Source organism: Filicampus tigris, chromosome 20 (genome assembly GCF_054856515.1).
Source record: "Filicampus tigris isolate MCC_2025a chromosome 20, RoL_Ftig_1.0, whole genome shotgun sequence".
In the NCBI taxonomy this organism is placed as follows: Eukaryota; Metazoa; Chordata; class Actinopteri; order Syngnathiformes; family Syngnathidae; genus Filicampus; species Filicampus tigris.
In genome coordinates, this window is record NC_141236.1 from 8,553,515 (window position 1) to 8,579,598 (window position 26,084).

The 26,084-nt window shown below is 43.6% G+C and overlaps 1 long non-coding RNA gene across 3 annotated transcripts in view; it reads left to right on the top strand.

The window, feature by feature from the left end:
• Positions 1–190: 190 nt before the first annotated feature.
• The window catches only part of LOC147128163 (uncharacterized), a 46,742-nt gene continuing 20,848 nt past the window's right edge, over positions 191–26,084 (top strand). For 2 of the 3 annotated variants that reach the window (XR_015083987.1, XR_015083988.1), the window contains exons 1-4: positions 191–474; positions 3,923–3,958; positions 14,434–14,487; positions 20,063–20,128. This is a non-coding gene — a long non-coding RNA (uncharacterized LOC147128163). The remainder of the gene's footprint in view (positions 475–3,922; positions 3,959–14,433; positions 14,488–20,062; positions 20,129–26,084) is intronic. The other variant, XR_015083989.1, reaches the window with a different exon arrangement.

Sequence of the window (26,084 nt, forward strand, 5' to 3'; positions counted from 1 at the left end):
TCTCATATACACCATGGCCATTTAATTACCGTTAAAACCCCGAGAGCTTTTATCTTGGAGCAGACATGTCCAGCTCCGGTCCTCATGGGCCGCATTCCTGCCTGTATTCCAGCTGTCCTTGCTGCAACACACCTGATTTAATGATCAGCTCATCAGCAAGCTCGGAAGGAGCGTGATCATGATCTTTTGAATCAGGTGCGTTGCAGCAGGGATAGATGGAAAACAGGCAGGACACCGGCCCTTGAGGACCGAGTTTGCACAGCCCTGTCTTAGAGAGACATTTAACACGAACCTGACAGGAGCTCACTTTTTTTTGTAATTTTTGTTGCTTTTGCTCTTATGGATATTTTTGTATTCATTTATTTATCTAATATTACCGATTTCCCCGGCGAGCTTTGTGATGACGTCGTCCAATGCGGACGTTCAGCGCCATCATCCTTCCTAGGTAAACAACAACGGCTGCGCAATTAAAATGTAAGATAAAAGTAATTTAATTGGATGCTCTAGCAAGTTTCTTTTAACCAACTGAAATGAATTAGCTATTACATTATGTGCTTTACTAATGTTGGTGCTTTATTATCCTCTGGCAAATTTCCCCTCGAAAAGTAAGCAAACGGTAACAACAGTATCTGTACTTGTTGGAGTAGTGCTAAAAGTTTTGCAAGTCTCCACTAGCTAAATAACTACAGCTACAGAAAGTCCAAGAGAGAGTTTCAACGTCTTATATTTCTTGTTTACTCTAAATCATCCCAATTTGCATTTAGTGTTTGTCTACGTTGCTTGGGCAGTGTCCACTTTTAGTCGATAGGTGGCGACAAGTTAACATAAATGGTGTGCAAAACACTTTCAAAATGCTGTTGCTTGTGTAATTTGCAATCATAGTTTGTGGCCTAATAAAAGCAATTAATTGCTACTTTTTCTCTGGCAAATGTATTCTTGTAGTGACTGCCTAGCTTGTCTTCATCCGCATAATTCTTTCCATTTAAAGCTCTGTTCTTGCAAATGAAATATTCTTATTGAGTGCAAGTCTTTTCAACTTTGTAGTGTAAAGCATTCATTTTGTATATTAGTGTAAATGTAAACATAGAGGAACTCATCTTCATCCGTGTATGAATGCATCAGTGATCCCATCCCAGTTGTGGACGCCGGTCCTGTTTTTTGAAGGCCACAGTTTGTTTGGCTACGCCTGCGCATCAAACTGTAAAAAGTGGATTTTATACTGGCAACCTAAAAATACGGAGGCCGTGTTTGTTGTCCTAGTCTCCAGTTTCAACGCTCCCCTGCTATGATCCGTGAAACCCAAACCTCTGATGTGCGGCGCCGGCCAAAAAATACCAAGACGCCCGCAAAAAAAAAAAAAAAAATGTTTTTCACGCACAAGGAGGACAGTGGTACATAAACTGCTGGATTTCAATCACAGTGGAACCTCAGAAAGTGTCAACATGCCACATTTTGCTTGGATTTAAAACCGTTTTAACCATTAACAGGCGAGATGTTTTTAGATGGGTGCTTCACTTTATTTGCAGTTTGCCATCAGTCCACAGTCATCAAACTAATGAAATACAGTGACAACTGTGTTTTTATAAGTACAAAGAAAGTGACCTTGTTCCGTTTGCCAAGGAAGCAAGCTAAGATTCAAGACCTATGCTCTGTTTCTTCTTTCTGTAGCTTTTTCCCTGGCATGGGAGTCTTGAGGTTCGGGATGGAACATTTACGTTTGGTCTGTTGTGGACGTTGTCTTAACATTGAGGACTTGTTTTCCCTCCCTTGTGTCCTAAAGCTCTTCTTTCCAAAATCTTAGAAAAGTCCAATTCTATGTGACAGTGTATTACCAAAATTTTGCTTAAAGCGTAAACATATTTTTTTCAAGAATATGTTCCCAGCAGGCCCGCTATAGTTGAAACACGGCATTCTGATTAATTTTACGTTTGTGGAATATAAGTTAAGCAGCAAAATGCACTTGTTTTTAGCCATCTATGGGTGGAAAACGGCTGACCTATTTTCTGAATGTGATCCATGATTGGTCGTTGTGAGCAGTTGTGATGTCATTTTCAGTCGACAGAAGACAAAATGGCCGCCCTCACAGATGGCTAAAACGAGTGCATTTTGCTGCTTAACTTATATTCCACAAACGCTAAATTAATCAGAATGCAGTGTTTCAACTGGTGGGCCTGCTGGGAACGTTCTTGAAAAAACTTCCGTTTTAAGAAAGCTTTGTGACAGTGAGATGATTGTCTTTAAGGACATGTCATTGGCACCGCAAGTACTTTTGGGATGCACTGTAAATGCGGATGTCTTGTGAAATGATTCCACGAACAGACGGAAATGTCGCTAGTAGGTTTTAGTGGGGCAAGAGCGTTGCGGTGAATTCAAATGGCACAAAACTATTTGTGCGTTTGACTCTGTTCTAGCCTTTAAAAGCACAAATTCCTACTTCCCTCCTGATGTTTATAAAAGTCACTTTAATAGTCAGGCCTGCCATGTGACGTAAGGATTTATGTAAAGCCAAAGAAGAAGGGGGAAAAAAAAAAGGTGTCGATAAAAAGCTCGGTAAACTGAGCCTTCCTTGGAAGTAGGCCTAAGAAGGGGCCGGGCCCCCCCTCCAGCCACCGCGGCCCGCTGGAGATCGCGGCCACGTCGGGAAAAAGATTTGCCTCTAATGGTCTCTGAATCTGTTGACGTCCCCGCCGCGCTCTCTCGCTTGCTTGCTTTTTCAGATGTAGCAATAAAGTCGGCCATGTTGGAGCGCCGCCACATCCCTGCGATGACCACAATCGGGCCCAGCGCAGCTTTATTGCGTCTTTTTATTTTCATATTGTCTAAAATCTCCAGGCCCCCCCCCCCCCACGCCGTAAATCCTTTATTTTGACTCAGCTTCTTTTGTTTTTCCACAAATTTACGAGCGAAGGTGCTAAAAATCCGTGTGGCGTCAGCGTGTCCGCAAGTCATTTTGCGCTGGAGGTTATTGTGAAAGAGGAAGAAAAGTCAACTTGAATTTTGCCGTGTCCTCGCGTGATTTGCGCCATAAAATGGCTCGCGTACCTTCTTGGTTTTAAATCGTACAAACAAAACCTGTGAGCGTCCTCTTGCGAGATTAATAAAATACTATGAAAGCAAGTGAAATACAAGCTAGCGACATTGTGTCTCAAAATTGTAGTTTGCTACCTATCTATTTCTTATAACAAAACGATGTAAGTACAGTGGTGTTTTGACTTACAAATGCCCATATTCACACGTGTTTTGAGTTACAAGCCGTTATTTTTTTTTTGCTTGTGTGGTGTGCCAAATTTTAATTTACAATCACGTTTTAGCTACACTGTCGCTCACTGAAGTGAAAAAAATGCAATTAGGGTACGATTTGAACACATTTTTGCATCACGTTGAAGGTAATTGTTACCAACCCCTACCAAACACAAACACATGGCCTTTTTTGCCCGTGTTTCACTAATGAGAGGTTTCCATGTTGTGCTTCCCTCTCTGTCACTCTCTCACATTCACACACACGCACGAGCGTGCATAAACATCTGGGCACAGCTGAACCTGTTGTAAAGACCTCATAAAGACTCCACATCTGTTTATTGCAACGCCCGCCTGCCGATTCGCCAACACGGACACCCACCCACATGAACGTGCACTATTTAAAGGGATGTGTGTTTTTTTTTTTTTTTTTTAATGGCACATACACACTTGCACTGACATAAATATATACTGTAAACACACAGGTGTTAAGGCCGAGCTATTTCCAAATTGATAATACGTTGTCAACATTTTAGGTCACAGTAAATTGATGTTTTGGAAACTCTTGTTTTGAATGTATTGTTGGGTTGTTAATTATTTTGTTAGGTTTTCTGTGCAAATGTGATATTTAGGAGTAAGTCCTTGCAGTCACTGATTCCTTGAACACTCGTTCCATCTTTTCCAGAAATGACTTTCTTCGGCTTCCGGAGGTGTGGAAGATGTAAGTATGCATCAGTAATATTTTTTTTTATACTGTGGTTTACTTGTTTGTATAATTTTTACTAAGAAAGAATATTGAAATCTTATCCGTGCCATCATTGCCTTTTTGTATATGTCAGGCGGAGTCCTTGCTACCCCAAAACCATCACTTTTCAAGAACCCCCCCCCCCCCCGCCCCCCCCCAAAAAAAGGTTCAGCCATTATTGCAATGTCAAAGACAGCAAGGCGTTTCAACGCTTTAGAATGCGAGCAATTTCTATTTCCTTTTTAGACAGGTGCATGTGTTGTGCATCATTTACTTTAACGTCCCCTTGGTCACGTGACCTCATTGTCCTCTTGCTTTTTCCTCGATAATTCCCCCCCCCCCTCTTTTCTCACTCTTTTTTTTTTTTTTTTTTCCATTCTTGGGCCTGCTCGGCCTCCACTAAAACTTCAAAGGTGGTGTTTACTACTGTAACTGGAGCTAGTCTGCGCTGCAGCTCGCACTAATGAGTGCACGGACCACGTAGCGCACAAAGCAACACATGTTCCCCTCATGCAGGCAGGCGGCAACATTCCCGAGCGACACCATCACCGCCGTGTCGGCGAGCCAAAGATCCATCACAGATTAACAACCTTTCAGCGCCAAACTTTGTTGTCTCCATCCTCACCGATGAAGATCTCGGCCTGCATGTTTACATCTTTGTCGGTGTAGATGTGTGCCAATTATCCGGTGTTAACCCACATTTCAAAACAAAGCTTCAACATGTATAGAGAGAAGGGATTACTGCATGTGGGAAGTAGCAGTGTAAGTAGAAATTCTTTTTTTTTAAATTTTTTTTCTTCCACCTTCTTCATCAGGTATTTGGACTTTTTTTTTTTTTTTTCCATTTTCCTGCTGGCTACTCCCTACATTTGAAAACGGTTATCTGTACTTTATACCTCTCAGGTTGTCAAATTAGGCTTGATAGACAAATCGATAGATTTAGTTTGATTTATTAACATGCTTTTTCCCTTGTTTGGGAGATTTTGTCATGAAACCAAGGTTGAACTTTGTGGCCATACCTTCGAAAGGTATATTTGGCACAAATCCCAAATTGCTCATCAGCAAAACAACACCTTACCCACAGTGAAGCATGGCGTCAGCGGCATAATGCTTTGGGCCATTTTTCCTCTGCTCAAACTGCGGTCTTGGTCAAGGTGGAGGGAATAATGAACAGTTCAAAATAGTTTTTGAAGTATTGGCAGAAAACGTTCAGAGTTGGGGTAAATGTCAGAAAAAGCCTACTAAGACATCTGAAATGTATTTGGTGTGAATCGGCGGCACTTGAAATGGGGGCAGGTGTGGGCTGACTTCCATTTAACATAAATTTGAATGTGACTGGTTAATTCTGAACAGAGCCGCATCCCATTTATAAGAGGGTGTGCACACTTGTGCCACCAGTCGATTTCAATCGTTTATTCAGAAGGTTCGTTTGTGTTGCACAGCATGAATGGCGTAATTTCTTTTTAAATGGTTTATCCTGGTCAATTTGAACAGGGGTGTGGTTGGGAAAAAAAAATCGAGCTAAATGAATGCAATAAATATTACAGGCCTCTTGGTAATGTAAGCTTTATCGTAGCACGGGTTTCATCATAGCGCAACGCTTGTGTTGAACGCCCGCATGCATTCAAGCCTGCGTTAGCAGCGCAATCGCAAACGGCATCCCTTCTATGACAAATTAGAATTTAATCATGTTTGCCGAGTCTTTCCAAAGGGCTCGCGGTTTGACCTTTCTCCGTGCCGTGTCCTCAGACGGCTGACATTCTTCCGTAAACACAAAAACAAACACGGCGAAGCCTGGGATTAGACGTCTGGAATGGACTTATTTAGGCTGGGCCAAACTCTAGCTGCGTGTGCGTGCATGCGTGTCTCTGTGTGTGTGTGTGTGTGTTCCTTTATTCATTTTTGCTTTGCTATATTCCAAAACCAAACCAAAAAGGTTCAGTGTGTTCGCCTTAGTGTAGAATGATGTTTGTTAGGTGTCAGTGTTTGTAACATTCGGCCTCCAAAAGCCAGTCTCACTTGGCAACATGAGATATGTTAGACCCACCCACCAAATATTTTTGATAACCTATGCCCTAAAAGTCAGGAAAAGTTTGCGATTTTTAAAGCAGCCATGCAAGAGAGGTCCATCAAAAATGAAACATCTTTCAGATTTAGCCCTCGAAGCCAGTTTTCACTTCGCAACATAAAATTTGGTACTCGTGTCTATCATGTTTAGGGATAAGAAAAACTCTGAAAAAGACACAGGAAGTTGGCCGTTTTGGTGTGACGCGGCCGCATTAGCCATCATTTCCAGCAGGCCTTCAAAAACTTGAAATGTATTTAAAATTAGCCCCTTAAGGCAGTTGCACGTGGTATACCATAGCAGTTTTTATCTGCTATACTAAATTTAATGTGCCAATAAACTCTGTCATGAGTTTATCCACAAAAAAAATCATAAAAAACCATTCCTGACACACGTGAAGTCTGATATTTGAATATAAAGCATCATTTTGATTAAAAAACTAAAATGTTTTTCATATTCACCCGCCAAAGCCAGTGTCACTTGGCAACATCAAATCTGGTAGGCATGTCTATCGTGAGTGAACACCCACAAAAAATGTCAAGCAGCCATGTGGCCAAAAAGACACTAGAAGTCAGACATTTTGGTTTGAAATGGACATTTTAGGATAAATAAGATTTTCTTCAGATTTATAACAAGTCCCTTACCTGGTACCCCGAAATGCGTCATATATCAACATTTACATTGTTTCCCCCTAGATTTGATGATTTGGATCTGTTTCAGGTTGCGATTTCCACACGTAAACAAATGGCGTCCATTGTTTTAGTTGTCCAATTCCCGTTAAGCTTTCGTCAAGAACTTCCCGAAGGCAGACTTGCTGGCCCAGAAATCCAAAACGTAGAGCGTTTATTATTACCCGCTTGCAGCCGACTTGCCTTCAGGGAAGAGTCGCCAGCAGTGACCCCTGGCCCCCGCCGCTCGTGGGGGGGGGGGGGGGGGGCGCCATGCCGCGTTCCCGCTCTCCTCAGTCTCCTCCTCCTCCTCCCGCTCGGCGTTTGCGGTCCGGTCCGAAAATGTTGAAAGCAGAACAAACCGTTTTCAAGGGAACAATATCCGAGGTCGTGTTCCGGGAAGGTCACTGAGGCAATATTCTTTTATTGCGGCCCAGCGGTGAAGCAAACAACCCTCGTGGTTTTGTCCCGCCAAGAACCGATCCCAACCCATCAAAGTGGACACTCCCCGGTCAAGTTTGTTACCTGACCACCGTTCCAAGCTTTCCGTCCCCCTCGGTGGACTTTCACCCGCTGTCTCCACCTGGGGGCAGAGCACCTGCACGGCTCGCTGACGACCATCTGTCGGTCAAGCCCATAAGAACCTGTTCCAAGACGCACACAGAAAAAAAAAAAAGGGCCTAGTGGACTGGGGTCAAAGTTTAAAGTGGCCCATTTCCTGTCCAGACGCACGAAGGCTCGGCACCCCCCTTTCTCCTCCCACCAGCCATTTTTGCCCTTCCTTGTTTTGGCCACGTTTGGAGCTATTGTTAACTAACTTCTGCCAATGCCAAACTGTTAACCGTTTTTAACCACCTCCATGATTTGACTTTACGTTCGCATGCTACATCTTGGTTCATGGGAGGTGATGAAAAGTGAGATATACGCTCGATTTTTAAAATTTGGGGAGAAAAAATCGCCCTGCGGGGGGAAAAAAAAAACAACAAACCAACCGTTTGTTTTTTGTTGTAGTTCCAAGAGTGACCTGTGAGAGGCAGCACCAAGCCACTGAGCATTCCAATCCCACCCAACCCCTAATTTGGGTCCTGACAAGCCTGTTTCTGAGTATTTTGTGTCTCTTTTACCTTAGAAATGTACCCTACTGACTAACAGAAGGGTACAGAAAAGTTCACAATTCAGATCGGGTATTTTGGCCCACACAAAGTTCGATGGAAATTCTAGTGCTAAACTGGTTCCATAAGGCCACTTCATTGTGTGCCATAAGAAATTTTGCAACGGCTGGCTCAAATGGCAAAGTGAAAATAAATTTCACACAGTGTCGTGATAATAGTTTTTTTGGCATAATCCCACTAGCTATCAAATGAACAAACTATAGTTGTGTCACTTTTTTTGTGCTCGTCAGCGTAAAAGGGAAAAAAAAACAAAAAACAGCAAAGATTTATAATTCCATCGCTCCAAATGGCTTTACTCAAACGATCTTATGTTACATTTAATTAACGGCAAAACTGTCTGGCGGGTCGTTATGCTCCAAATCAGTTGATGTATGAGCAGAAAAAAAAAAAACCCGGTTTAATAAACCTTGGCTAAACATGTTCTGGTTTTGTGCGTGCGGGCGTGCGGGCATGTGCTGGCCATCAGGCAGTTTGTACAGCGACACTCTTCAAGCGTCCCTCGCAAGGTGCCGTCCGGCATCGTAGCCAGCCCGACGGCTGCTATTTCTGCCCCGGGAGCCTCTGCGGTGCGGCGCTAATAGTCGTCAGTGCGCGGAGATTAATGTGAACTCTTATTGGCGTAATGATGGAGCGCGGCATGGTGGTTTCAGCCTCTAATTTGTGCATGCGTGTGTGGAAAGAAACACATGATATTAATTGACAAGTTTTGCAGGCGTATGTATGGAACACAAAAATGGACCAGCTCTCAAGTCAACACGAGTATTAAAAAAAAAGGGATATTGTATTACAAAAAAACAGCAATTTAGTCAAATTAATGTCATTGGGAAAACACATTTGTAGACTGTCTAATGTGATTTAGCCTGTCAGAAAAGATAATGTAGATTCAATAGTGAGCGTTAAGATGTTTTTTTTGTGTTTTTTTTTAATAATAATAGCATATTTTTCCGTCAAAAGCGCAACGTCTATTTTTCATTAAAATAGTTTCTTGTCTAACTTCTTATGTACTTGCATGACAATTAATAATGGTAGACTGTACTGAAAAGAATCCTGGAAATCTTTTAAGTATTAAAAGTTAGTAAGTCCTAATGTTCAGTTTGATTAAAGGTATTAATTAGAATTTTAATTTATTTTATTTAATTCTGAAAACAGGTCAGCCGTGATTGCATAGAACATATTCTTGAAAAAAAAATGTTTAAGTTGACTTCCTCTATAAGGAAGCAATCTTGGAACACAATTTATTTTTTCAAACTATATGAAACACTTTTGCATATATCCTGCTTAAGGTCCGAAGGGCTTTCACAAAACGTATTCCGGTTTTGTGCAAAACTATGCCAAAAGTTTCCTTTTCGTCGTTAAAAGCAGTTCATCTTGAGGTTGACGCTTAAGCAGAGCTGAACTGGACTCTGCGGTGCGGAGGCTGAATAAATATGAGCAAGAATTAGAAACACCTTCACAACCACGATGATGCCAACAGGCCTCACGTGATGTGGAGGTGATTGACAGCCGAGCGGTCGCCGGGGCAGCTGTGGGAAGAGAAGGACCTCGCTGCTTTTCCGTCCCCGAGGGGAACTAACATGTTGCGAATCTAAACAAAATAATGAGGAACACTGGGATGTGCTTCTAGACACTGAAATGTCCCACATTCCTGTCCCTACCGGTCACCTAGTGGCAAGATAAAAACGACCCCCTAAGCCATCCTATTCTTTTTTGCTTTTTCCGATTTGTGGCGCTACTGCGTGGGAAAAGCCAAGGACTTAGGAGGTTTATGGTAAATGTGTCATACTTGTGCAATGATGATGTCATGCTCTTACTGGACATAAGACATAGTCAGACGTGTCCTCATAACGCGAGCCACTTAAGACTTCCTCTCCCTCACCGGATTTGTTTTATGTTGGGTGCTGCACTGAAATATTCCTCACGAAAAATGTGAGTACTTACACCTGTAGTATTTTCATGTCTATTTTAGAAATGAACCTTCCATGGGAACAATAAGCAAAACTTTGGTCCTGTTTTTAAAAATGTTTTCTTCTCCAAAAGACTGATGTCATACTATTACTACTGTCAACTAGAAATCATGGTTTTTATGTTCAACCATGTTCAAGAATATTGTGAGGGTCTACAATGCCTTCATTGTGAAGTGGCACAGCTACATTAAGTGGAAAAATAACGGATTTGTTGTATTTAGAAGCATTATCAGGGAACGTGAAATTGAGGGTGACAAAGATAACCGCGATGAAATCACCCGGAGAAGAGATAAAGTCGCAAAGATGTGATTGGATCTCAGATGTGATTCAACACTGTACTTCTTCCTATATTTATATGACCATGCAATTCTCGAAAACATGAGAACCAATTTATTTTCTCTTACCATGTCGGCACACAGAGCTGTTGTGAGCGGGCTGTTGATACAAAAGCACAAAACATGGTCGTATTGGAGCGTGTTTAAAGCGGAAGTCAACCCAAACATGTTTTTTTCAAGAATAAGTTCCCACCAGGCCCACTAGTTAAAACACGGCATTCTGATTCATTTTGCGTTTGTGGAATAAGTGTTAATCCACTCGTTTTTAGCCATCTCTGCAATCACGACTGCTCTGTTTTCTGAATCTGAGTCGTGATTGGTCATTGTGAGCAGTTGGGATGTCATTTTCAGTCGAGAGAAGACAAAATGGCCGCCCCCGGACTTGGCTAAAAACGTGTTTTATTCCACTTATTCCACAAACGCAAAATTAATCAGAATGCCCTGTTTCAACTATAGTGGGCTTGCATAGGACATATTCTTTAACGTCCCCTTTAACGTTTGATTAAACATTTTTGGGGGGTTTTTGACTAGAAATGTAGAACTATACAGTTTGCTAAGCAACAGTGACCTCTTTCACGACATAAACTCAATTAAATACACATTAAATGCTAGCATTCCAAAACCGCTTTCTTATTTTTGGCCATGGCAGAGGTCGATATCGCCGCAGGGGGGGGGGCGCGCAGGCTCCCGGCCATCTGGCATTGAAGGTATCTCCCAAATGTCGGGAGGTGTGAATCCGCCTGGGCCCAGGTTCCTCGCGCGGGCCACGGATCAATAAAGTTAACTGAAAACATTCCCGCGCTGCCATCTGAAATCAACCATTTCATGACTCCTTGTTCCTGTAAAAGCTGGAGAAGGCCTCCACTTGGATGGATTAGAAAAAAGAGGAGACGCGGGCTGAAATTTCCGAGTGGGACAATTGAGTTTCTGTTTGGATAATGTGCAGGGGAGAAGGCACGATGGCGTGCCTACTAGTTGGACGCGCAAACATTGAAAATGGATTCTTATTAGCAATCCCATTCCAGCTTGACTGGAATGTCTTCACTGGAACCGACATTTGGTAGACATCCCAGCGCAATCCAATACAGAGAATCCTCCGTTTACAGTGTGACACGTTTCGTGGTTACGAACTGTGCCACACTGTGTGTGTCACACGGCGCACGTAGCCACGCTCAGTTACCGCCGTACTTACTGGTTTTTATTTGATTGTTTTATATCCATGGCCCATTTCGTCTTTTAATACAAATATTTACTGTAACTATGGTTTAACTACTATGTTAGCAGAGGTTAGTCATAATCTACGGCACATTCCCATTTACAAATTCGGGCAAACCGAGGAACGCCTGTACAAGATTTTAGCGTCCCTTTTCTATTGCCTCCCCCTACAGGACTGGAGTGGAAAGGCGTCGCCCAGTTTGCCATTGTTTTTCCAGTCCAGTTAGGCGGACGTGCTCAAGATTATTTTTGGCCTTGGTGGAGGTCTCATGACTGGAGCGTTTTCTGTTTTCTTGAAGCTCCAGTTACTTGTCAGTATTGGGAATGACCCTCCTGTGTGGCCACTTCCCCCACCGATATAATTAATTATTTTAGCATCGTTAACCACTATCCGTACGTGGGACACGGGCCATAAAGGCGATTTGTTCAGCCATGTCGTTCTGTTTGCATGATGACTGCTTTACACTGATGGACTATTCCATTCACTCCGGTCAGGCGCTCCCTCAGGGCCGCACAGGAAAAAGGAAGGAAGAATCGCCCGTTTTTTTTTTTTTTTGTGTTTTTTTACAGCCGTCTCTCACTGCGGCAGTTTACCTTAGCCGCCGTTATGAGATAAATCCCCCCCGACAGCTGCCTGACTTTCACGAGACTTGTTACCTGCGCTCGCCGCTTTACGGCAGAATCCTGCTCATTAACAAGCGCGCATGGAAGGAATTAGCCCGGATGCCACGCTTGGTGGGGGGTGACGAGGGGGGGGCGCTGCTTGTCTCATCAGGTGTGACATTAAGGGAGCCAATCTACCATTGGTGGGAAGGAATGAAGTATACATACTCTGCTACTGTACCTTATTCAATTTTTCGGACAACTTTTTACTTTTGCTGCCTGCATTTGAAAACATCTATACTTTTTCATCTTAGTCATAATAAACTCGTTACTTTTTTTCAACTCATGGAGATGATGAAAATATGAAAAGATAAAGAGAAAACCGTGGCCTTCTTTCAAGTACTTGTTTGATGTGTCCTGTCCCACGTTGATTAATTGCTAATTGGTTGTCTTCTGTTAGCTTAAAAATAGCTTCCGGCATTCAGAAATTGTCTAATTTGAAAAAAAACCCCATACAAGTCAGGTGTCATTTTTTTCCCCAGTTATCATAAGCTAGCATAGCATTTTTTTTTTGTTCGTCAATTCACGATATTAGCAAAGCTATGAGAGCATGTTTTCTTAGCATAAAAGTTGAGCTAACCCTAAAACACAATGACGTCGCATGATTTTATTTGTTGTTCTCAGTCTGAGCAGCGTGTTACTAAAAGAGAGCCATATTTGGTGTGCAGAGACGCTGTAAGTCAGCATTGAGCCCAAGTCCAGAGCATTGAGTCATTTTTCTCACCTCTGCAATCCGCCGCACACTTCCGGACACCAAAGCGGGTGACCAAAGACACGGGGATTACGAGCAGGAAGGAGGAGGGCTCTTGCGTGAACGCGTGAGGCGCTCTGCCGTATTTGTGAGCGTACGCGCCAGCTCGCGTGTTTACGCTGCTAATGGCGGTTTAATTTGATAAGCGGTTGGCGGATTTGTCGGCGCTCGGCTTGGACGGAGGCGGCCTGGGTTCTGTATATTTTGGGTAAACACAGACAAATTCATTCCAGGTTTCCCCCCCTGTGACTCTCCGTCTTGCTGGCCTGTGTTTGTGTGTGTGTGTGTGTGTGTGTGTGTGCGCGTGCGCGTGTGTGTTTTTGTGTGTACTTTGTCAGGGTGCATTGCTGGGCAAGTATTTTTCCTTAAAGGAGAACTAATGGAATAGATCACAGGTGTCAAACTGAAGGCCCGGCGCAGGATGTGACCCTCCACATCATTTTTATGTAGCCTGAGGAAAAATCACTCTCAAGTTGCAGTCTACTAGCAATAACCTACACACATTAGTGATGGGGAAAAAAAAAAAAACTAATCTCGAAATCACATATAGTATGTTATAAACCAAGGACGCCTTCTTTAATGAATTTATTTAAACCTGCAACATCTTGGCTTGGACTTTGCCTGGCTTCAGAGGGTGTCGTAGGTGAGGCGGGGGCGTCCGAGTTGGGCCTTATAATGTAGTCACAACAGAGGGTTCTGAGCCAAAGGAAGCACAATCCCCCCCCCCCTCCATCCCCAAACAGGATGGGAGGATGAGACCACACGCGCTGAGTTGTGAGTTCTATACATGTATCTACATATGGATCAAATCCATACAACCATGTTCCGCTCTATTGGATTCCGGCACCTATTCTGATGATTTCTGCTTGACCCTGATGTGTTTCTCGGACTCCCACACGGACACGCACGCACACACGCGCACGTCCTCACACAGTTCTTGTCGGTACAAAGCACCACATTCCCAGAGGAAGCCTCTCCATGAATGGCTCCACTGTTTTCCCTTCTAATCTTTTTATTCCTCCTTCTCCTCCTCCTGCCGCTCACTAGGAAGTGGACCCAAGATAGGCTTTATCAGTCAAGATAGGCCAGTGCAATTACTCATGACATATTACACATGATAGTGCAACAAGTGACTCTTCTATTCTGTCCTCCATGTGCTTCGTACTTTTTTATTCGCGTGTAATTAGCGGATTTCTTTTTTTTTTTTTTTTTTTTTTAACAGTTATTTGGAAATGTTTTTGCGGACAAAAATAGTTTGTACAAAATAGTATTTTGTTTTATGACCTGCGATGTGACACCCCGTTGGCCTTTAAACAAAATGATGCTGCGCTTTAAAGACATACAGTATACCGGTATCTTGACTTTAATTCAATTGTTCCTGATTGAAATGAATTGAAATGCAATTAATCCGTACAAGCCCCCAAAAAACAAATATTTTTGTATGTTTTTTTATTATTTAATTTCACTTTATAATATTGCACTTTTAAAGCATACACTAATGGCAATAATTGAATTAGAGTGTAAAGAATGAAACAGTTTTTGCCACTTCATCCGATTAATATTGCGTTTATGGAATATGAATTGGGCACCAAACTCCACCTGTTTTTATCCATTTCAGGGGCAGCCATTTTGCCGCTTTCTGTGGACCGAAAAGGACATCGCAGTTGCTCAGGTAACGACCAATCACGGCTCTGCTTGCGAGCATCACATGACCAAACCCAGAAAACAGATGATCTGCGATAGGTGCAAAACGGGCCAGCCCACATCCCGCCTTGCTTACCTTTCGGCTTTTCGGCGTTTCACACCTTGGAGTCCGGTGGCCATTGCTTGAAAATGGCTCTGAAACTCGGTAGTCGGCTGGTATTACAAACTGTATGGAAATTAGTCCCAGTGTTGCTTTAGTCACATAAAAAAAAAAAAATAGGCAGATAAAGGCTTTCCAGACACACAACTATTTGTACACAGAACAAGTTGTCAACTTCTGTCTAGTTTTTGTTTTAAAAATCATTAATTAAAAAAAAATCGATATTAATCCTCCAAGTATACAACAGGCAGGTTCCGCATAAGCCATCATTTGTGCATCTTGCGTGTGTGTGTGTGTGCGTATGTATGTGGTGTTATTGCAGGTGTCTGTGAGGAAAAAGTGTGTGTGAATCAGCTGGGGGCACCGTCCTTCATCACCTTGCGTCGTGTGTGTTGGAGTGCGCGAGATCAAGAATATTCCTGCCTAGGAAGTGAAGGCAGCCTCGCCGAGATCCGCAGCCACACTGCGATGCTTTGATATATTAGATGTGGAAGCGGAGGGGGACAGGAGGTACACCAGCGGTGTGTGTGTGTGTGTGGGTGTGGGTGTGTGTCTATGCGTGGCGGCGGAGGTAGCACAAGTGTGTAAACACTCCCCACTGGTCAACGCCGGCACCTTCATACTGTGAAGCGTCAGGACATCCTGTGCAATCGAGATAAAGTTTATAAAAGTTAGATTTAATCATTTGCTCCAGATGTCAAAGTGTTTCTTTATCGTTGGTGTCAAACTGTTTGGATTAGAGCAACACTATGTAGTAGTTTGACTTTCAAATAACGGCATATGGATACGATAGTGGTGGTTTTATGTTTGAGGTGAAGATGGACAAATGGATTTGCGTCATGGTTGTGAGGTGCCAATTTTGCTGTGTAAAATTGGATATCAAAGATTACGTTTAATCGCCATAACCGTTTCCTCACGTTAGCCCATCAAAGTAGGCTTTGGTTGGGATGATTTCCAACTGTAAGCTTTTTTTTTTTTTTTTTTTTACCCCCTGACATCATCCAAAAGAAATTTAGCTTTTTACTTTTTTCCATCTGGGATTTGCTTTATTTCTCCTGATACCAAACAACCTTTGAAATCCATTTCCGCAGAAATGATCATTTTTTGTTTACATATGTGAAAATTAAGTACTCATGAAAAAATGTTTGTATACTTGATAAATTAACTATTAGATAAGGTGACTTGCATACTATTTGTCCGTATGAAAAAAAAGAAGAGGCAGATAAATGATCAGTCTTCTGTTACCGTCGTGATGTAGTAAAGGTCATGGATATTTGTTGTTCTTATTAATAATCGTCTAACTTGTCTTGATAATCCAAAACCTGTTTGAGCGATTATCTCTTAAAGCCACCGCTTCCCATTTTCTGGATTGCAAATTTGTCAGCACAACCACGTTTAAAAAAAAAAAAAAAAAGGAAGTTGCTCCCTTTTCTTTTATTGAAGCTCATGACGAAAGCGTTGCAGCAATATGAGATTTTATTTGACAAGCCACCTGGCCGGCCACATCACATGAAGTCAGCGGGCCTCCGGGGTGCAGCGAAATGGCTTTCGCAGCGTCTCCGCTCGAGCGGCGAGCGGCGCACCCCCGCCTGCGCAGCGGCGAGTGGTGAAGGGTGCACCACGGTCCACTGCGCCCACAAAATCACCGCAGTCAGCACGTCTGCGCGAGGGAGCGGCTTTGAGAGCGGGGCCCGGGGTAAAGAAAAGCCTTCGCTACCAAAGCACCAATGAAACGTCGTTGTATTTTCTTAACCTCGCGGACCTTCGGCTGAGTTGGAGCCGAGTGAAGGTGACGGCAGTTTGCCGACAACTGGCTTCAACTCGGAATTATTGAAGCCTCGGGACTTCGCAGTCGTCTATCTGCCGACTGAATTGAAATCCAGCCTTTTTTAAAGCGCTCCGGTCGTTTTTACGAAAGCCGGCCTTGCTCCATCTTGTCTTGTAAAAACTGTTTTTTTTCCCCCTCTGAAAGTGACAGCGCGAATTGTAAATTAGTGGTCAATCGGTCACAAACCAATGGATTTTTTTTATTTCTATACTGACTGTCACTTTGAAGGAGATTATGATAGCAGTTTTACTACAGCCAAGAAATTGATCAAAACATAAAGAAAAGTAAGAAGTAAGTAAAAAAAGTAAACCCCCCCCCAAAAAAAGTATTTTTCTCTTGTTCAGAGCAGCACTGCATTCAAATCTTTTTGTTTGATGACATCATACTACTTGAATTCATTAGCCTCATGGAGAGAGCGTCCAAAACTGGCAGGCCATTTGTGGCCGTAAAAGAACGCCGCCTTTTATGCGTCTGTGCTGTAGGTAAGAAGTGCTTTCGTAAGAGTCCCCCTTTGAACTTTGCCCTGGCGTTGAGGCGAGCGACACCATTTGCTCCTCTACTGCTCGGTGACCTTCCGGGACCTGGACCCGCCACCCGCCGGTGCACAGGGGGCTGAGCCGAACGCTCTTGTCGCAACTGTACGTGCTGGCAAACCTTTTTGATGCAGGGATCTCTAACAGGGGAGACGTTTTTACATGTACCTTGTCATAATCCTAATACCAAATAAACATACAATATTTGTCCATTATTTATTTTTTTTTACCTTTCAACCTAAGTATTCATGACCTTTATACATTAAGCCCAATTGGGAAAAATGGAATGGTAGTGTAGTAATGTACGTGCATATGTGACGAATACGCTCCATAACTTCCACTAACAACGCAGGCTCATCATACAAAGTTTGTTTCTCAGCTGCAATTAATCACTTCGTAGTTCCTTGAGACTATTCCTATTTAGAATAATCCAAATAGCTTGTCGTTGCACCACAGGGTGCAACAAAATGGAACAGACGTGACCTGTCCAAGAGACAATGAAAAACAACGACCAACAGGAGGATACAGAACGGTAGTCCGCCGGGTCGCCTTTTACAGCGCCCCGTTTTCACAGATGGAAAAGGGGGAAATAAACAACCCCCCCAGACAGGGAGCACAGTATGGATTTGCAAAGAATAAACCTCAGCAAATAGGCGCAATTAATACACGAAACACAGACTAGTTCATGTGGAGGCGGGGTAGGGTGCCATGAGGGAACATGAGAGCCCTTCCTGCAGAGGGCAGGCTTCGCAAGACATCAGGGTGCCTCCACATCCCATTCTGCAGGTGCGCCATAATAGAGGAAGGAACGCTTGGGTTTGTTTCATTTTAAAAACGGTACAAAACAATGTGAATAGTTGTGGTTTTCAGCAAATAAAGAAAGCTAAGAAAGCTAGGTTGAAAAAAAAGAAAACGCATAGGTGGGGGATAACTGTAATGGACCCCCCCCAATACCCCAAGTTACAGTTTGCGTATCACTATAGGGGTTCAGGCGCCAAGATTTATCCCCGCTGCTCCACATACTGTAACTTTGCGAGTTGTGGATCAACTCCAGAAAAGCTCACATTCACTTGCACCTTCACTACGATGAAAGGTGTTCAGGGTGCTCTGGTTGGCCTCCCTTTTGCTCCACCTCCCCTTCCCCCCCGCTTGGCGAGCATGTGGGAGTATGGCTCAGCGTTTTGGCGCCCGCATGTCCTGTGGCCGCCGTTCCAGCATAAGCACATTACAAATTCACACGTTGGCCCCCCAGCCACTACCCCAACTGCTTCTCTGCTTTATTGCCCCCACATCTGATACAGTCACAACACCGCTACAAAGAGGCTGCCGGGCAGGGGGCGCCGGTGAGTGCGCGGGGGTGGCAGGATGAGGGTTTTTTTTTTTTTTTTTTTGGCACTCGTAGTAGTCAAAAGGGTGAGACGTTCGTCATGCCAAAGACTCTTGCGCATGCGGCCACATTGTTACATCTGAGCATTTTACATCTTATCGAATTTAATCCAATTTTTGCATGCATGTACGCATTGTGACTTTTGAATGTATGCTTTGCCGGCCTCAAGTGGCCAGAGATCAATGTATCTTTTGGGATTTTTGTTGTTGTTTTGTTTTGTCGAAGCCGGAGTGCTCTTTGATACATAATGGATATGATTTCCACATCATGCACCAGTATTGCTACATGCCTTCTACTACACACACACACACACACACGCACACCTAGGTCCGCGCCAGAGTAAGATTGACACTCAGTAAAGTTTTACAGGTGCGCCGAAGCGGATAATTAGCCTGTTAGCCGCGACTAATGAAATCTCCACCCATGAAGCCTCAACTGCAGCCGGGGCAGAGGCCAACTTCCTGTTTGGATAGGCGAGGCTTTAAAGCAGCGCGAGGCGAGCGTGTATGTGTATGTGAGCGTGTGTGTGCCGTCCGTCACCACATGTGTGGAGTGAAAGAGGGAAATTGAAGCGGCTGGAAAGTGTAACAAGAGGCAAGTGGGCGGTCCTTTCACCTGGGGGGCTCGTTGATGGAAACGCACACTGAGTTGCACGCCGGCATGCAAATGTCATCCGAGGGGAGGGGCCTCATTTGGCCTTTTGCGTTTACTCTCAATGACTTAATGATGATAGCGTGTGTGTGTGTGAGTGAGACTGCTAGTTTCTTTTCCTCCTTTACTTCCTTCCTTTCTTTTCCCTTCACTTCTTTTGCATCCTTTCTTTGCTTTTTACTAAGACTTCTTCCTCTGTTTGGTTTTACTTTCCTTGCTTTCTTTTACTTTGCTTCCCTTCCTTTGCTTCCGTTTCTTTAATTTTGTTGCTTTCCTTCCATTAAGTGTTTTGCTTTCCTTCTCCTGCCCTTTTTTGTTTTCCTTCACTTGCTTCCCTCTTGTCATCCTTCTTCCTTTCATCCTTCCCTCCCTCCTGTCATGGCCCAGAATGAGCCGATTAGATTGTTGTTGAGGGTCCTTTGTCAATTCTTGACATGCTTTGTCCTCACACACGCTTGTGTCACATAAATAGAGTTAAGTGCTTCCACGAGTCTTTGACGGATTGACTATCGGCCGCAGGAGCAGTCGGCGCTGCCCTGACCTCCCGACCTTTTGACCGTCCTGCGACGTCAGGAGATGTCGTTGCGCCAAATGTTAACATCTTATTTTAGACAGCGGGGATTGGAGAGTATCGCAACAAGCGGTCGTTGATGTCCAGCCCACTTTTATCTGCGACTTTTAACATGATGCTTTATTACATCCACCAAGGCAATGTTGAGTTTTGTTCACCATTAGTTAGCTAGCTAGCTAGCTAGCTAGTTCGAGGTCTCTGAGATTTGAACCAAACATACAACATGAAGAATAAACACTTCTTTTTGCTGCAGTAGATTCAAGAAAATATCTTTTTATTACCTCTTCAAAGGGTGAAAAGCAGGAAGTTGAATTTTGATCAGTTTAACAAGCGAATTCTGCAAAAATTGCACTGGTCAACAGTAAATTGTAATCACAGGTGGTGTTATGTGTCCCTTAACGTATTTTCTACGACTAAATGAGCAATTGTCAGCAGTTGATTAACAAAGATGTTTTTGTATTTCCTCTTTCAAGGATAAAGAGTGGCGTTACCCTGATTGCCAGTGAAGCATGAAGATGACGTACGATCGCCATTGGTTGGTGAGTTGGCAGCGCATCACAAGAACATTATTCAACAGCATGAAAAATGTCAAAAGTCAACAAAACTTGGCAGAGGGCCAAGTACACCGTGCATGTCAGTTAATCTTTGTAATGCACGTTACCGCCATCGACACAACTGAAGTCCAATGCATCACCCAGCACATGGTGAATTCTCAAAGTCCCCAAAAAGATGTTTAGCGTAGCTTTGCCCCGGTGCAGGTCTCCTTTAGCATGACGTGGCGCTTAGCGTGCTAACGAGCTCTACGCGCGTTACCGCAAAAGAGGCGAGATGAAAAGGACTTTGTACGAATAGCCGAAGAGAATGATGTGTGAGACGGAGAAAGGGAAGACCCAGAAGAAGAAAGCAGCAAAAGTACAAATGAAGACCATGGGAATTCTGGGATCCAAACCTTCTAATGACAATTTCAGACGCCACACTTTAGAGGAACAAAGTACGTGTGTGTGTTTCTTTGTGATCCATCGTATGTTAAAAGTTTAGCAGCATAAAAAAAAAATCCTTTCCATACTATTCCTTTCTGAGATTTACTTTTCTTTCCTTTCCTTCTCTTTTTACACATTCCTTCTTTTCTTTTGCTTTTTCTCTTTCCTTCCTTTCTAAGCTTTACTTTTGTTCCTTTTCTTCCTTTGCTTTTCTTTTCTCCACCTCTTATTTTTTTTCTTTTCTGCTTCCGCCATGGTTTTTGATTTCAAATTCTTCTTTTCCTTTTTTTGCCCTTAATTCCCTTCCTTTCTTTTGATTTGCCCTCATTCCTTTCCCTGCTTTTACTCTCCTTTCGTTGCTTTCACGTTTTCTTCCTTTATCTCTGCTATTACCTTTCCCTTCATTTCATCTCCCTCCTCCATTCCTTTCTTGCCCTATATACCAAAACCGAGTGCATTCATGTCGCTCCAAAGTTCTCTGATGTGTGATTGTCAGATGTGCGTCTCTCTATTGATGCCAATACCCTCTTAAAAGTCGAGATGTCGTGTGCGAATGCCCGCAGGCCCAAAATATCGAGTTGACGTTTATAAAGATTTGGCCCATTTGTGGGAAGGCCCATAAAACGCCAAAGCGTTTGGGTCCAATCTGGATGGTGTCTGTTAATGAGCTTCACCAGAGGGCCGACTTCTCTTTGAAGGACGCCCCGTTAAAATGTTTCAGATTGCTCCTCGCCGTTTGCGTTCAGAAATAACCCCAAACCTCCAAAACCGCAAGTCCACATCAAGTTAAGCGAGCGAGCGAGCCGGATGGGATTCGCACACACTGACCGCCGCGTTTTCGCCTTTGCCTTCATGCAGCTGAGAAGTAAAGCAACTCCAAATAACTGTTTGGATTGTCAGCACTTTTAAGTGAGGCGACGATTAAAAGCGAGCGACATGGTGCGGGATTTAAGAGGGCAGGAGATTGCCTGAATGCCTAGCGTTTCATGTGGCGCGTCGCCACTTTAGAGTCTCTCTGCTTGGGCTGTTTCGGACGCACAGTTTTTAGTCAAATGCCGAGCTCTGTTTTTTTTTTGTTTTTTTTTTACTATATTCTATTTTTTTTTTGCTTTGACTTAAGAGCAAACATTTCAGATACGAGCGCCACGTGGTGGCAGTGAACTCAACTCACTTCACAACAAGTAACAATTTGGCACAGTGAATCCATTTTTGAAAAAAGAGGCTTCGAGCTGTCTAACGCTACTCCCTCAGTGAGTCAAACTAAACCTAAAAAAAAATAAGATAATTTTGTTTACGCAGATTTCAGATCAGACAACTTTTAGCAACAACAACAATTAGCAAAACACATGTAGCCATCTGCACATACTAAAACTTTTAATAAACAGCATATCTGGTGAGTCAGATGTATTTGATATTGCAACTGTTTTTGTTCATGTTATTAACTAAATATTTGTGAACTGGTGCAGATGATGGGCGTGGCACACTTGTGAACTCTATTGTGTTTTGGTGTGCTGTTGATGCTTTATGTAATTGCGACCTGATGGTGGATTAGGTTGGGAAAGTCCCTACCGAATGCCCGCCCGGGTACCAATCCTGCATTTGATCGAGGCCACAATTAAACATGATGGGATTTCCGAGGTTTTTGAGGTTGCTCGTTGCCACTTTAGAGTCTCTTTTATGGCCATTTTTTTTTTTTTTCTTTCAACCATTCATGTCAACGACCGCTTTATTTCCTGAGGAGAATCAGAGTGGGCTTCCCTCCCTGAACTTCATGCATCCTCCCGGCGTGTCTGACAATAAGCAGCTTTGCTCTTTTATCGGGACGTGTCAGCCCTTCAAACATGTCCGCCGTGGACTCCCCTCCTTTCCTCCGTCTCCATCTGTCTGTCTCCCTCCGACTCTGTCTGTAAAATTATTAAAAGACGCCTGGGGGTCGGTAAAACCTCACGCTAGATTTTATGGAAAATCTCCTAGGATGAGCATGTGCCGGTTCCGGGGTGAAGGGTCGCGCTCTTGACTGATGGCTGACACCACATTAGGAACACCTGCACCGTCCAATGAGATCCAATATAAGAACCGGATTAACAACCACAGCATAATAGTGGTGGTATTGTCCAAAAAATGGCGGCAAAGAATTTTGAATCGCATTTGAAAATCGCCTTCTAATTCGGTGTAGGACATCATCTGCAGGGTAGTAGTGGCAAGCACATAGTGAAAGAAGGTTGCATTTGGGCAGGAATTGAGATGGTGTGCCATCTTCCTTCAATTGTAGCCCTATGATAGATGCAGGATAGTTTGTCATGTTATCACCAAGAATCAAGAAAAGGTTGCATTTGAAGGACCCTTGCGCTACTGTAGGAATTGGGACAGCCTTCCTGTGCTGTGACATCAGCTGATCCAATGTAACCTCTGAAGGTTAGCAGTGTCTATCCGGCAAAAAGCGAGAAAAATAGGTGACATTTGAAGGAGAGTTGGCGCGTTGGGCGGAAAGTGGCTCGAGAAGGCTTTTCACGAGACTTTCAGCAAGAATTAATCGGCCACGTGTTGTGTTGTGATTGACCGGCACCAGTCTGGACAGGCTCTTTGGCTCCCCGCATCCTTCTCCGGGATGGAGCCATGATGTCGTTCCTTTCCCTCCTGCTATCTGCCCCTTATTTGTCTTCCGGCCCCTCCGTCTCGCTGTGTTTATGCAATCGCTGCCTACTGGCCCAGCTCGTAACGTACTCGAGATAAGAGCAAAGACGGCGCGAAGGCATGAACGCGCAGGGGAGGAGTCCGTTATCGCATTAATGAGGAGACGTCTTATCAAATTTATGAGCGCTGGAGTCGGCGAGGCTCATCATTTTGCCGCTATGAGACAAGCAGTGAAAGAAGTCAAGATGGAGGGGGCGGAGGACCCCCGCCATAAAAGACCTTATTGATGGATTCTTCTATTAAAACACACACACCATGGACTCTTGAGTGTTTTCTTATGACACTGATACGCCGCACTTCAAACGGCGCTTCCTCTGTGGTTTTCCTTCTCGGTGGTACGCCATCCTGGACTTTGCAGAGCGCAGGAAGTGGAGCTCAGTTTAAAGAACGCCGCTTGCTCAGATCAGGAAGAAGGTTCAGTGCAAGAAAAGTTCACTCCTAGACTGCAGGAAACGTCAGAGTTGTCATGTAAGAGGCCTCGTCTACTTCCTGGTTGAGGCCTTTTGGTCTATTGGTGAAATCACAAATTATTGAATTATCTTAAATGTGATGGTAACTAAAGTCAGGGTTATAAGTTTTGAAGGCGGCCACCTCGGCTTCGGCTGTAAAAACTCTGACATCATGAAAACTGTGAACCAACAGTGTTTCCTCCAAATCCTTTTTTTTTTTTTTTTCCATTTTCTGTCATCGCCATAATCAATAATAGTTTGCCACAAACATACTTCTAATAACTCTTTGTACCTACTTCAGAATGAGCAGCGTGATGAGCTTTTCGCCATGTCGGGTCATAAATCAAGCGACACTTACGCTTCAAGTACGTGACAATCGCTATCAGGCCAGACGCTGACGCCCGAGGACCTGACGGAGACACTGGACAGAGACCTCGGCTTGATTTTTCTCACCCTCTCCAGCGCTTAGACGCCCGATAAGAGCTCGTAGCCAGCAGATACGACGAGCACTCCGTCAGCTTGGTCAACGCTGCTAAATGATGCTAACAGTGCATTAGCGGGCGGTGCTTGTGTTACTAAGAGCATGAAGGAATTCTCACTTTGTAAGGCAAGGCAAGGCGGCTTTATTTATATCTCACGTTTCATACACAAGGTCACTCAATGCGCTTCGCGTGTCTTAAAATACATTTAAATACATTGACAAACAAGAGTTAATGACATTTAAAAGCAAAGTAAAGAAATATAAAGTATCTAATGCTAAAAGATTTCGAAAAAAAATATTTTCAAAAGAACTTAACCATAGCTATGGGGGGGTTGGGGGGAACTTGTCTTTAAAATGGATTTCAAAGCATTTGCAGTACACTTGGGGCTGAGTGTACTTCTGTCGGCAGCTTACTCCATTTGCGAGCAGCATAACGGCTAAATGCCGCTTCACCATGATTGCTTTGAACTCTACTAATTGATCTAAGCCTGCTGACCTCTGACCCTGACTGGGTTTTATTCAATTAGCGTTTCTTTCGTGTATTCAGAACCGAAAACATTAAGTGATTTATAGACCAGTAGTGTTGGATGTTTATTGTAGTGATGGGAAGTAACGAATTCAAATGTTTTGCTGATTTATTTAAATGGAATTTTTTAGGAGGTCGTGGGTTCGATCCCGGCTCCGGCCTCCCTGTGTGGAGTTTGCGTGTTCTCCCCGTGCCTGCGTGGGTTTTCTCCGGGCACTCCGGTTTCCTCCCACATTCCAAAAACATGCATGGTAAGTTGATTGGATACTCTAAATTGCCCTTAGGTGTGATTGTGAGTGCGGTTGTTTGTCTCTGTGTGCCCTGCGATTGGCTGGCAACCAGTTCAGGGTGTCCCCCGCCTACTGCCCAAAGACAGCTGGGATAGGCTCCAGCACGCCCCGCGACCCTTGTGAGGAGAAGCGGTACAGATAATGGATGGATGGATGGATGGAATTTTTTAGGAGTCTGTAGTTGAATTTTTTTTTTTTGTAATTATTTTTTGTTTATTTAACGCTTAGTCCCGACATTTTAAAAGGGTGCTTACTTTGTCCAATATGTGCGCTACTTTTTTTCATCCTCTGCGGATGACATCAGGACATAACCAGGGTTGAGGTGGTGATTGAATGATTGACACCAGGAAACTGTTTTAAATTGTGAAAAGCATGCGTAATAGATCTCGTTTAAGGCCACACAATGTTTCTGTAACAAAATCTTCAGTTAAAAGCAGTGTTGCGTCATTGGTTGTTTCCATGTGGAAAGTACCTCAAGATGATTTTTGTAGTGAATTGTCACAATATAAATATAATATACAGTGTGTGTGTGTGTATATATATCTTGAGATTGAACAAAAGAATGACGACGAAAACACAAGCTCTTTGGTCGGGGTAGTAAATCTAATGCAAAGCAGCAGGTTATCGGCATATATCCGCATCTCGTCTTGTCATGCTGATCTGATGAACAGCTGATAGTGCTTATGGTCGATTTCCCGGCCCCGCAATCCTTCATCCCAGCTAGAAACTTTCTCGCACGCTGTAAATCTGACTAATAAGGCCTCAGAGCGCCTGGCAGGCCTGCTCCATTTCACCGTGATAAATAAGCGCCGCCTCGCCCAGCGGACAAGCAACCGGATGAAGGCCAACTCACTGTAGGGCTGGGCAATGAATTGATTTTATCGCCATATTTCCTGACTTTTCCGACCCCTCCTGTGACTATTCTTCAATTGAGTTTAATCCGCTAAGAAACATTTGAGATGTTGTATTAAGATATTATTAGTACCCAAGAATACATGTGTGTTGCAAGGGGCCCACCAACTTGTGCCATGGATGAACTGCTAGCACAGTTTAAAACCGTTAGACTACAAACAAA